Here is a 12129-nt window from a genome sequence, read left to right as displayed (position 1 = left end):
AAAAGGCGAGAAAGAGGACACCCTCTTCTCCATCTTCTTTATCCTCTTCCTCTTATGAAAGCTATGGTGAAGACGACAAAGATCAAGACAAGAAAAAGGCGAGAAAGAGGTCACCCTCTTCTCCACCTTCTTCAAATTCTTCATCTTCTGAAGAAAGTGATGGTGCAACTTTTGAACCATCAAAAAGAAGAGGCCATAGGAAATCCTATGCCGCATGGAAGAGGTCGTCCAAGCTGAAGAAATTCAAAGAGGGAGGGAAGAGCATCTCTTTCCTTACCTATGATGGCACCTTCGGTGCTACAGACAAAGTTTTGGCCTTTATCCAGCAATTCGATGCGGCGTTTGGAGATGAGGGCTTCACGGAGTCCTCTAAGCTACGCCATGTAGCTATGCACTTTCAAAAGTCCGCCAGACAATGGTGGTCTAGCCTACGAGCCAACGGTGAAGCTCCACGAACATGGAAGGCTTTAAGAGCTTCCATTATGAAGCAGTTTTTGGCCACCGATGCCAAAGACAAAGTACTCACCGAATGGCGAAGCTTAAAGCTCTCTCCCAATGAATCCATCCACAAATATGTAGACAAGTTTTGGGACCTACAACTCAAAGCCACTGTCTTCAAAAAGTTGGATTTTGGAGAGCAAAGGCAACAATTTTGTGCGGGCTTAACCGAAGAAATGGCGGAGTATGTCAACTCCCAAAGGCCACGTACCATATCGGCGGTAATACACCATACTATGGTGGCCTCGCGAATCAATTTCCAAACGGGGGGTAAAAGAAATAATAAGCCCCCGGAAAACAAAGGTTCCAATGAGCCTAAGGGGAAGGACAATGTCCAAAAGTCTCCTAAGGGCAATTCCAACAAAGCTAAAGAGAAGGGAGTTTACAAAGGAAAGAATAAACTCTCTCCTGAAGAGCTTGAGCGTTATCGTAAAGATAACCGGTGTTTCAAGTGCGGCGAACAAGGGCATGCGTACCGCGCTTGTCCCCAAAAGAACAACCGCCAAGATCCTCCTAGAGCTTCTCTGGTTGAAATCCAAGAGGAGGAGATTCACCAAACTCACCACAAAGGATCTCCTCTATGCCATGCTTGGGGAAAGGTAAGAGAACATGATGCTTTTATTCTCTTTGACCCTGGTTCTACTCACAATTTCATATCTATGGAGTTAGCCACCAAGCTAGGCATACAATCCTACGAGATGGGAGATATCCTACCCGCAGACAGTGCCTTCAAGGGGCAAGAAGCTTCAGTCACTCCCTTAATCGGGAAATTGAGGCTTCATGTCCAAGGCTATGTGGACAAAGAGGATTTCTTTATCTCTCCTGTCAAGCATGAGGATGTAATCCTAGGGGCACCATGGTTTGACCGTCTGGCTGCCCATGTTAAATTTCCTGAAAGGAGAATCTCCTTTAAGTTCAGGGAAAAGGACATGTATATAGATGCTAGGGAGATGGGTAACACCATCCCCATTGTACATACACCAGCTTTCAACAAGTCAATAAAGAGCTCTATTTCCGTGTACATGATTTTTGTTAAAGATTCTCAAAATGAACCTAATGCTTTAGCAAAAGAAAATAAAAGCAACCAAAAGGAATTAGAGTTATCCAATTTTCTCAAGGGGTTTCAAGATGTCTTTATTGACGACATCCCTTCTGAGCTACCTCCTAAACGAGGTAATGATGACCATGCAATTGAACTTCTTCCAGGAAGTTCACCGCCTAACAAACCTCCTTATAGAGTTTCTCAAGCTCAACAAGAGGAGATTATGCGGCAAGTGCATGAGTTAATTGAGAAGGGCATGGTTAGGCCTAGCTCATCTCCATTTTGCTCACCTGTGCTATTAGTGCAAAAGAAAGACGGCACATATCGTATGTGTGTCGACTATAGAGCACTAAATAGGATCACTATCAAGAATAGGTTTCCCGTTCCACGGGTAGAAGACCTATTTGATAAGCTACAAGGATCGACCTACTTCAGTAGGATTGACCTAAAAAGTGGCTATCATCAAATAAGGATAGTTGATCAAGACATTGTAAAGACCGCATTTCGTACTACATTTGGTCTTTACGAATACATTGTCATGCCTTTTGGCTTGACTAATGCACCAGCCACATTTAACCGCTTGATGGAGAAGCTGTTCAGACCTCATCGAACCTTCACTGGAGTGTTCTTTGATGATATTATCATCTACTCTAATTCATTAGAGGAACATAAGCAACACCTCCAGGTAATATTTCAAGTTTTAAGAGAGAATAAACTTTATGTTAATCGAAAGAAAAGTGAATTTTTCTTGCAAGAGATTCAATATTTAGGTCACATTATCTCTCAAGATGGAATCCAAATGGATCCATCCAAGTTAGAGGTAATAAAAGGATGGCGTAAACCAAGGAATCTTCATGAACTAAGAAGCTTTATAGGTATGTGTGCATACTATAGACGCTTCATAGAAAAGTTCTCACAAATTGTGGGACCATTACATGACCTAACAAAGAAAAATGTTAGGTATACGTGGTCTGCTAAGGAGAACAATGCTTTCGAAAAGCTTAAAGAAAAGCTTATCTCTCAACCTGTGCTTACACTACCGGATCTCTCAAAACCATTTGAGGTCCAATGTGATGCTTGTGGTGATTGCCTTGGGGCTGTTTTGCTCCAAGAAGGGCACGCCATAGGCTATGAGAGTCGAAGGCTCGACCCTGTTGAGCAAGCTCTAGGCATATACGAAAAAGAACTCCTTGCAGTTCTACATGCCTTAGACTCATGGAAGCACTATTTATTGGGGACTCCTTTCATTCTGCGAACGGATCACCAAAGTCTTAAGTACTTCATGACGCAGACCAAGCTCTCCGACAAACAAATGAGGTGGGCAAATTTCCTTTCGCAATTTCATTTTCATATTGCTCACATTGCTGGCAAGCATAATCAAGTAGCCGATGCACTCTCAAGACGACCGAGAGTGAATGCGGTTTCCATAGCAACTCACAATGATCTATCTTTAATGATAGATGAGTATGCTATTGATCCCGATTTTAGAGATGTGATTTCAGCCCTTGCCTTAGGGAAGAAAGAAGAACCATTTACTTTACAAGATGGTTATCTTCTCTATGGAAATAGACTATGCGTTACTAATTCACTACGTGAGAAAGTAATGTATGAATCTCATGCTCCCCCATATGCGGGGCATAGAGGGATTCAGTCTACCCTAAAGGGAATTGAAACATATTTCTATTGGCCTACCATGAAAGTGAACATACATGAGTATGTTTCCAAATGTGTGGTATGTCAAAAGACAAAATTTGATAGAGGGAAGCAACTTGGATTGCTTCAACCCTTGCCAATCCCTAATTCACCATGGGAGAGCATATCCATGGAGTTTATCTTTGGATTGCCTAAGTCTATCCATGGGAATACGGGAATATGGACGATAGTAGACAGGTTCAGTAAACAAGCTCATTTTATACCTGTCAAAAAGACTATCAAAGCCCATCAAATGGCAACCCTCTTCATTTCGCAAATTTTCAAGTACCATGGCTTGCCAATGTCCATAGTGTCGGATAGAGATCCTAGAATGACCAGTAATTTCTGGAAGGGTCTCTTTGAGAATTTAGGAACAAGGCTAAACTTCTCTTCGGCCTATCATCCACAAACTGATGGCCAAAGTGAAATAGCTAACCTAACTATTCTCGATCTACTAAAAGCCTATGTAACGGAAGTAGATCAAAGATCCCAATGGGAGAAGTACTTACCCTTAGTAGAGTATGCTTACAATAACACTGTACATACTTCTACAGGAAAAGCACCTTTCGAGGTAATTGAGGGAAGATCAAAAAGTCCCTTGCTACTTAAGGTACATGGGAAGATCTTCGCTGCAGATGAGTATAGCCGAGACCTACAAGAATCTTTCCAAAAGATTAAGGATGCTATCTCTATCTCACAGCAAAGGCAAAAGGCTGCTGCTAACAAGCACAGAAGAGCCCAAGCCTTTAAAGAAAACGATTGGGTCTTGCTAAAGTTTCCCAAGGCTCGATTAAGGCACACGACGGGCAAGAATCCTACGGGCCACCAAAAGTACTATGCTAAACTAGCAAAAAGGTACTATGGTCCCTTCCAGATTCTTAGGCCAATCAATGAGATGGCCTATCAACTTAAGTTGCCCAATCATTGGCTCATACACAATGCTTTTCATGTGAGCCTCTTAAAGCCTTACAAAGGAGAGCCACCTCAAGAACCAACTATTGAAGACCCACCGGAGATCGAGGACCACGAGGAGGTGCTGCAGCCCGAGTCCATTCTCCGACATGAAGACAAGGTATTAAGAGGCGGTAAGACTATCCGACGATATCTTATTAAGTTTAAGAATTATCCTTTTGAAGATGCTAGATGGATGCAAGGCATACAATTAAAGGATAACCTAAACCTTGTCAATGCTTACAATGCTTCCCAAGAGTAAGCAAATGTACAAAATGTTAAAAATGAACAAAAATTTTTGTCTTATAAGACTCTCTTTTTCTTTATTTGTGCACAAAAATGAAGTAGTATGCATGCTTAGATCAAGTTTGCGGAGACGACGTCTCCCGAACACCAAGTAGAGCTTGTCACTCTACTATGGAAGACTGATAGGACTAATGTGCAGACATGCTTGCGGCAGCCTCAGGCTCTCAAGCGCCAAATGGACTAGTCATCCATTATGGAATGATGTCGTAGGGTAACATAGGGATCCTCTACCCGCTAAGAAAAGGACTCATGCATATGCTTTATCTTCTCTACACCATAGTCGAGGATGACTATGATTTCAAGAGAGAGGTAATGTCATAATAATCAATATCTAATTCTCCTAAATGATTTTCTCATATTAAACTGATCATTTAATGTGGGGAAGTGCCAAGGGAGAAAAAGCTAGAATATTGGTTAAGTTAGCAGACCGGCCACAGTAGGGATCCAAAGGAGGGAAAATAGGGATCCAAAGGGGGGGCCATCTGCAAAAGAGCCATGTGAAACAACGGGCTAAAAAGACCCTAAGGTTCAGCCCATTAAGACTTCCAAAATGCTAAGGTTCCAAAATTCAAAGGTTGTGTCCAAAGGTCAACCTTAGGGAAAATTGGATGCTTAGTGTGTGCCCAAAAAGTCTTTCTACATCCCTACATGGGAGGGGGCGAGCCCCAAAGCTAGGGGATGAGAGAGAAAGCCACACACACACACACAGGCTCCCTTTACACAAAGGGAATGAGGGACACATGTCAGCTCCCTAGGCCAGATGCCCACAAGGTATGCCCAATTCCTATTGGAAGACCCTTGAAGTGGACCAATGAGAATTAGGCTAGAGTAAATCTAGTTTAATTAATTTAAAAACATTTAATAAAAGAAACCAATAAGAATTAAGTGTCCTAGAAGACTATTGGGCAGTCTCCCAAGGGGTCCAATAAGCATTCAGGAGCCCCATGGCTTGCCTGATTCCTATTGGCCAGGAGGCAAAGGGGTCCAATGAGAGTTTAGTTTAATTATTTAATTATCTAAAGCTCTCACAAAAGGGGAAAGGGGGACACATGTCAGAAGGCTATCACTTATGCTGCTTAATCCCTATTGGCTTGACCTGGGGAGGTCCAATGAGGCAAAAGCCAGACTAACTTAGCAGCTAGGGCTCGCCCAAGAGAGAGAGGGGGCTGATTTTTGCTTGGCATTGACACACACACTCTCACACTTGACCATGTGTGAAGGGAAAATACTCTATCTCCTCCCAAGCTTTAATGGAGAGCTCATCACCTACTCCAAGCTTGTGAGATAGAAGCCTACATCAACACTCTCTTGGCATGTGGATGCAAATCCAACCAAGAGCCAAGCTTCAATGCATGCTCATCTTCTCTACCAAGCTAATTACTAAGCTAAGCTATGCTAATATGAGTGATTATGTGAGGAGATGTACTTCTTTCTCGTAAGATACTTCTTTTTCCTCTCAATCTACTCTCATACCCTGCTAGCTCTCACCATCTTCGAAGGTGTGTGAGGTCTTGGGTCTGAGAACGGGGATAATTCAAGTTGTGCTTGATTAAGTGTTTTGCTTGGTGTATGAAGCTTCCATCTTCATTACACTAGCTCGTCTTGAAGGAACACAAAGAATTGTATTGTACAATGTCTCTCTTGATGGGAGAAACCATAATACAAAGCCTTTTGGAGGGGGGACCGGCTCCATGCAAATCCGGTCCTCAACTGTTGTCAATAGCTTAATTGCTCTCTCTTTTGAAAGTATTGTCGATGCTATCTAACTAGGTGTTATGCTTTTTGTTGCTCTCTCCACCCAAGCACTCTTGTAATTCTCATTAGGAATCAACTCTAATGAAATGCTCACTATGTTCATGCTAATTTCTGCTACACATAAGATTTTAGGCCATTAATTGTTACATTGGTATCAGAGCTCAAGGTTTCTCTTTTCTTGCTCAAGAAGGGAGGTCCTCAAGCTAGCTACAAATGGTTGGTATTATTAATTGCCTGTGAATAAGTAGAATAGGGATTTTTCAGCCTTGCAGTGCGCCTGCCTTTGTGCAGTTAACGGGGCATCACCGTCGAGAGCTATGGTCTTAATAGTGGAGTCCTACGGGGCTTGCCTACGGCTTAACCACTATTGAGCTATTAGAAGCTTGACAGGAGCCGGTGCTGTTTTGGTGTCGAAAGACCCTCTCTTCTATTCCTTGCAATTAATGGTATTCGAGCCGCGGGTACAGTAGCTTGAGTGCTTTTTCTAAAGGGGTAAAGAGGAGTAGCAACTAGGGCTTGAAGTGCCAAAGTACACCTAAAAAGTTTACACCTAAAAGTTGTTAGAATGGCTGACAATATTAAAGAGAGTGAAATTAATGTTGATAACTTTGATTTTGCTCATGAGCAAGCTACTAATGATGCTTCAATGCTTGTTAATTATCTTGTTTCTAGGCTTCAACAAGCCATGGGCAATCCATCTCTCCAAAGTGAAGTGCAACGGCAGCTCCGTGCTCACGGGATTCTCCAAGCTCATCACCATGACGAGAGAACACCTAGGAAGCCTCCTTGTGAGACTACCAAAAGAGGTCTCTCTCCGATTCGGGAAGAAGAAGAGAATCCATATGAAGGGCTCAAGAACTTACTTCTTGATGATGCATCTCCTTCCCAAAGGAGAACTCAAGAGCCTCCACCGAAGGAACGAGAAAGAAGCGAGTCTCCCGCCACCTCGGCGGAGATGGCTCCACGAAGACGGCGGGCTAAACGCTCTCCATCACCACCAAAGCGGAGAAGACCATCACACTCTTCTCCACGCCATAATTCAAAGAGGGATGATAAAAAGCAAGAGAAGAAAAAGGCGAGAAAGAGGACACCCTCTTCTCCATCTTCTTTATCCTCTTCCTCTTATGAAAGCTATGGTGAAGACGACAAAGATCAAGACAAGAAAAAGGCGAGAAAGAGGTCACCCTCTTCTCCACCTTCTTCAAATTCTTCATCTTCTGAAGAAAGTGATGGTGCAACTTTTGAACCATCAAAAAGAAGAGGCCATAGGAAATCCTATGCCGCATGGAAGAGGTCGTCCAAGCTGAAGAAATTCAAAGAGGGAGGGAAGAGCATCTCTTTCCTTACCTATGATGGCACCTTCGGTGCTACAGACAAAGTTTTGGCCTTTATCCAGCAATTCGATGCGGCGTTTGGAGATGAGGGCTTCACGGAGTCCTCTAAGCTACGCCATGTAGCTATGCACTTTCAAAAGTCCGCCAGACAATGGTGGTCTAGCCTACGAGCCAACGGTGAAGCTCCACGAACATGGAAGGCTTTAAGAGCTTCCATTATGAAGCAGTTTTTGGCCACCGATGCCAAAGACAAAGTACTCACCGAATGGCGAAGCTTAAAGCTCTCTCCCAATGAATCCATCCACAAATATGTAGACAAGTTTTGGGACCTACAACTCAAAGCCACTGTCTTCAAAAAGTTGGATTTTGGAGAGCAAAGGCAACAATTTTGTGCGGGCTTAACCGAAGAAATGGCGGAGTATGTCAACTCCCAAAGGCCACGTACCATATCGGCGGTAATACACCATACTATGGTGGCCTCGCGAATCAATTTCCAAACGGGGGGTAAAAGAAATAATAAGCCCCCGGAAAACAAAGGTTCCAATGAGCCTAAGGGGAAGGACAATGTCCAAAAGTCTCCTAAGGGCAATTCCAACAAAGCTAAAGAGAAGGGAGTTTACAAAGGAAAGAATAAACTCTCTCCTGAAGAGCTTGAGCGTTATCGTAAAGATAACCGGTGTTTCAAGTGCGGCGAACAAGGGCATGCGTACCGCGCTTGTCCCCAAAAGAACAACCGCCAAGATCCTCCTAGAGCTTGATTATTTAGCAAAATGTAGCAGATGATTTTTCTTGAGACAAAATCACAAGAAAACCATTGAAGTCAGCTTCTCTAAAGACAAATCCAAAAAAGAAAAAAAAAAGAAAACCAAAGATACAACGGAAACATCAACAAATTCCAAAATTGAAGGAAATGTGAATACCAAAAGCTTAAATAAACTCTAACAGAAGTGTGGATAACAGAGATGGAAAGTGAAGAGGATTCTATTAAGAAAAAGTTCGACGCATCCTCTTACTATAAAAAGTACAGCATTCAAGACATACAAATTGTGATTTAACAGTCAATGAGGAAACTCAAAGAACTAGGTACATCTTATGATGGACTTGATAATGCCAAGAGGATTGGCCAAGCTGAACTCAAAGAAGAACCAAGACCGGCTTACATAGACACCGACCTCACTGAGGAGGAAGAGCAGCTTTCAATAACTACTCTCAAACAGTATATAGATGTGTTTGCTTAGTCATACAAGGACCTTAAAGGAGTGGATTTGAGTGTACTTCACTATATTATACCCCTTAAGAGTGATGCTAAGATCCACAGACAGTGTCCCTACACTTACAATGAGACTTTTGCAAAGAAAATCAAAGAAGAGATAGATAAGCTTAAAGAGGTGGAGTTTATCTATGATATTGAACAAAGAAAATCAAAGAGGAGATAGATAAGCTTAAAGAGGTGGATTTTATCTATGAGATCAAACACATAGACTGGGTTTCACCAATCGTGGTAGTGCCGAAAAAGAATGGTAAATTGTGAGTATGTGTGAATCTCAAACAGGTAAATGTTGCCACCATAAGAGATAACTAACCCTTACCTATCACAGAAGAGAGCTGCATGCAAGTAAGCGTATAGCTTTCTTGATGGCTTTTTGGGTTGTAATCAGCTTACCATAAAGCCAAAGGATTAGCACAAAACAACCTTTGCAACAAAATGATGCCATTTGGCTTGACCAATGCACCTGCCACATTCCAGATGCTAATGAGTCATACATTCAAAGAATATCTAAGAGAATTCTTAGAAATTTACATGGATGACTTATGTGTGCATTCTCTGCTGAGAAATAAACATGTAGAGCACTTCAAAAGACCTTTGAGAAGTGCAAAATGTATCATATCTGCTTGAATCCAAAGAAATATATTTTTAGGGTAAGACAGAAATATTCTAGAGCATATTGTGTTAAAAAATGACATTTCCAAAGATCTTGAGAAGATAAAAGTCATTGTTTCTCTTCCAAGACCCACAAAAGCTAGGGAGGTACAAGCCTTTATGGGTCATTGTGGCTATTACCAAAGGTTTATCTATATGTATGCAACCATTCCAAAACCTCGCTACGCTCTCATCACAAAATTTGAGTGGACCGAAGAATCTGAAAAAGCATTTCAACAAATGAAGCAGAGACTAATTTTTGTTGCAATTTTGAAGGCTCCTAATTGGGAGAAGATCTTTCATGTCCATGTAGATGCATTAGTATATGTGATCGGATACTTCATAGCATAACCTGGAGAGAAAAATATGGATTTTTTCATTTGTCACTCTAGTATATAACTCAATAGTGCAAAAAGAAATTATAGCACCACAGAAAGAGAAGGATTGGGAATGGTCTATGCCTCAAAATGTTTCGACATTATCTTGTCGCAAACAAATTTGTGTTTTTTGTCAACCATCAAGAACTTTTATACTTAGCGAGAAAACCATGCAATAGTGGAAAAACTGTTCAATAATTTATTATATTTCTCGAGTTTGATTTCACCGTAGTAGGTCAAAAAGCGGACTACACATCAAAGGGTGGACCATTTTTCTTGATTGACTCATGGAGAAGCACCTCTTAGGGTTGAAGATGATCTGCCTGAATTGTACCTTTTCAATATAAGATGGTACCGAGGTGGAACGAACATTTAATATCATTGCTCACCATTGGTTCTCTGCATATTGAACAATAGCCATCAATCATCGAGCAAGTGTTAGAAGCTGGACACACCCCACGGCATCTAACTACTCGGCGGACTATTATTTTTGTAATTATTCATTCACTGAGGAAAACTCGATTTTTCACCTTGTAAATATTGGGACTTACAGAGGTTTCCAGATTGTATTCCAGTTTTGATAGTTAGATTGAATAGATGGTTGATTTTGGAACTTTAGGGTTTGAGAAACTGTAAGGTATATATACCACTTTTTGACCTTAATGAAAAACCTTTTTGTCATTTCAAAACAAGTTTGAAGTCTGTGAGAGCGTACTGTGTACAAAGAGAGAGTGAGAGCTTCATCTTGACGCTACGTGTGCTTCGGTGGTTGGAATCGAGTACGGAGAAGTGCAGCGTGTTGCCCCCGACGAGAGCTACGTGCCAATACCTACATTGCGCGCGTACGGTTCGGTCTTGCGAGCTCCTTCTACGAGATTCATCGGTTGTTTGGGTGAGCATACGTTGTCCGATTTTGCATTGCAGCATATCCACGTGTTCACAACGAGTAGAACTACACATTAGGCACTTTAGATTTCAAAAACGAAGACCTGCACATTTCGGCCAGACATCCTACGTGTTTTTGCACTGGGTGTTTTGGGTCGGGATTTTGGTTCATAGACATTAGGGAGAGTGACCTATTGGTAGTAATAGGGTCTCCTTCAAGTTCTATGGTGTTTCGAGACCATTTGATGGGTGTTCGGCTCCAAGAAGCGTTGTAGGAAGTTTCCTCTTTTGCACTCTTGAAGGCTGTGACTTAGACAATTGGTAGAAACCTCTGTATGAATTAGTTAGGAGTCAGTCGAGTGTAGGTTGACACCTTATGCTTGCTTCCACGCGCTTGCGGGTCGAGCTTCGTCCTTAGCTGACATTATATGTTAGGTGAGTTCTCGCTGTGCTGACGTCCGTCGCGGCGTATCCGTCCAACATTGGCGCCGCTGTTGGGGACGAAAACCTTAGGTAGGTGACCGAGACTAATCCTTGAGGATTGGGATTTTTGGCTTGCCAAGGGTCTCGCTTTACATTTAGATAGGATCAGAGGGTGGAGGACTCTCTAGGTCTTAGAGGGAGTCTAAGAAGCGTGTGTCTGGCCTAGATCCTTCGACTTAGGTAGAAGAGGTAGACTTAGGTAGTTTTAGGTAGTAGTCGAGTTCTAGAGTAGGAGTTGGAGTGGTAGAAGCGGTGAGAGGAGAGCTTGAGATTCCGGAGAGGCCAAAAAGCAACCAAAAACACCATTATCACCATTTCTTCATGATAGGGAGGAGTAGAGTAAGTAGGACATCATGATTCAGATCTAGAGCATTTCATGCATGTACACTTGCTTGGTATAATCATTACAAGTTTGTAAAAGAAGAAAAAAGACACAAAAGTGTGGGTGAAAGCCTAATTGAAGTCCAAAAATTGCTGTGAGTGTTTTTGATAGATCTATAGAGCTTCAGGAGCATTCCTGTCAGGCCAATTTGGAAGGAATTTTCGAATTTTGAGTTGACCAGTGTGTTCAGGAGGTAGGGTTTACCCTAATTTCAACTGGAAAGTGGAAATTTTGTCATATCTTGACAGGATAAGCCCAGATAGACTGAAATTGCTAGACATCCTACCCAAATAGTGCCAAAACATTAATTTGAGACCAAAACCATAAGATGTCTTGCATGATATATTGAGTGACTGAAAGGGGTTTCACCTCATTTGGGTAAGAAAATTGGGTTCAAAGCGGACTTTAGCACTTTTGACTGAAAAAAGCAAAAACAGTAGAAATTTAGGACTTTTGACATCCAAACCAAAATCTAAGCATACCACTGGGTTACTGACATCCAA

Source organism: Adiantum capillus-veneris, chromosome 12, assembly GCF_014529385.1.
Source record: "Adiantum capillus-veneris isolate H3 chromosome 12, ASM1452938v2, whole genome shotgun sequence".
NCBI classification, from domain to species: domain Eukaryota; kingdom Viridiplantae; phylum Streptophyta; class Polypodiopsida; order Polypodiales; family Pteridaceae; genus Adiantum; species Adiantum capillus-veneris.
This window is presented reverse-complemented; position numbering follows the sequence as displayed.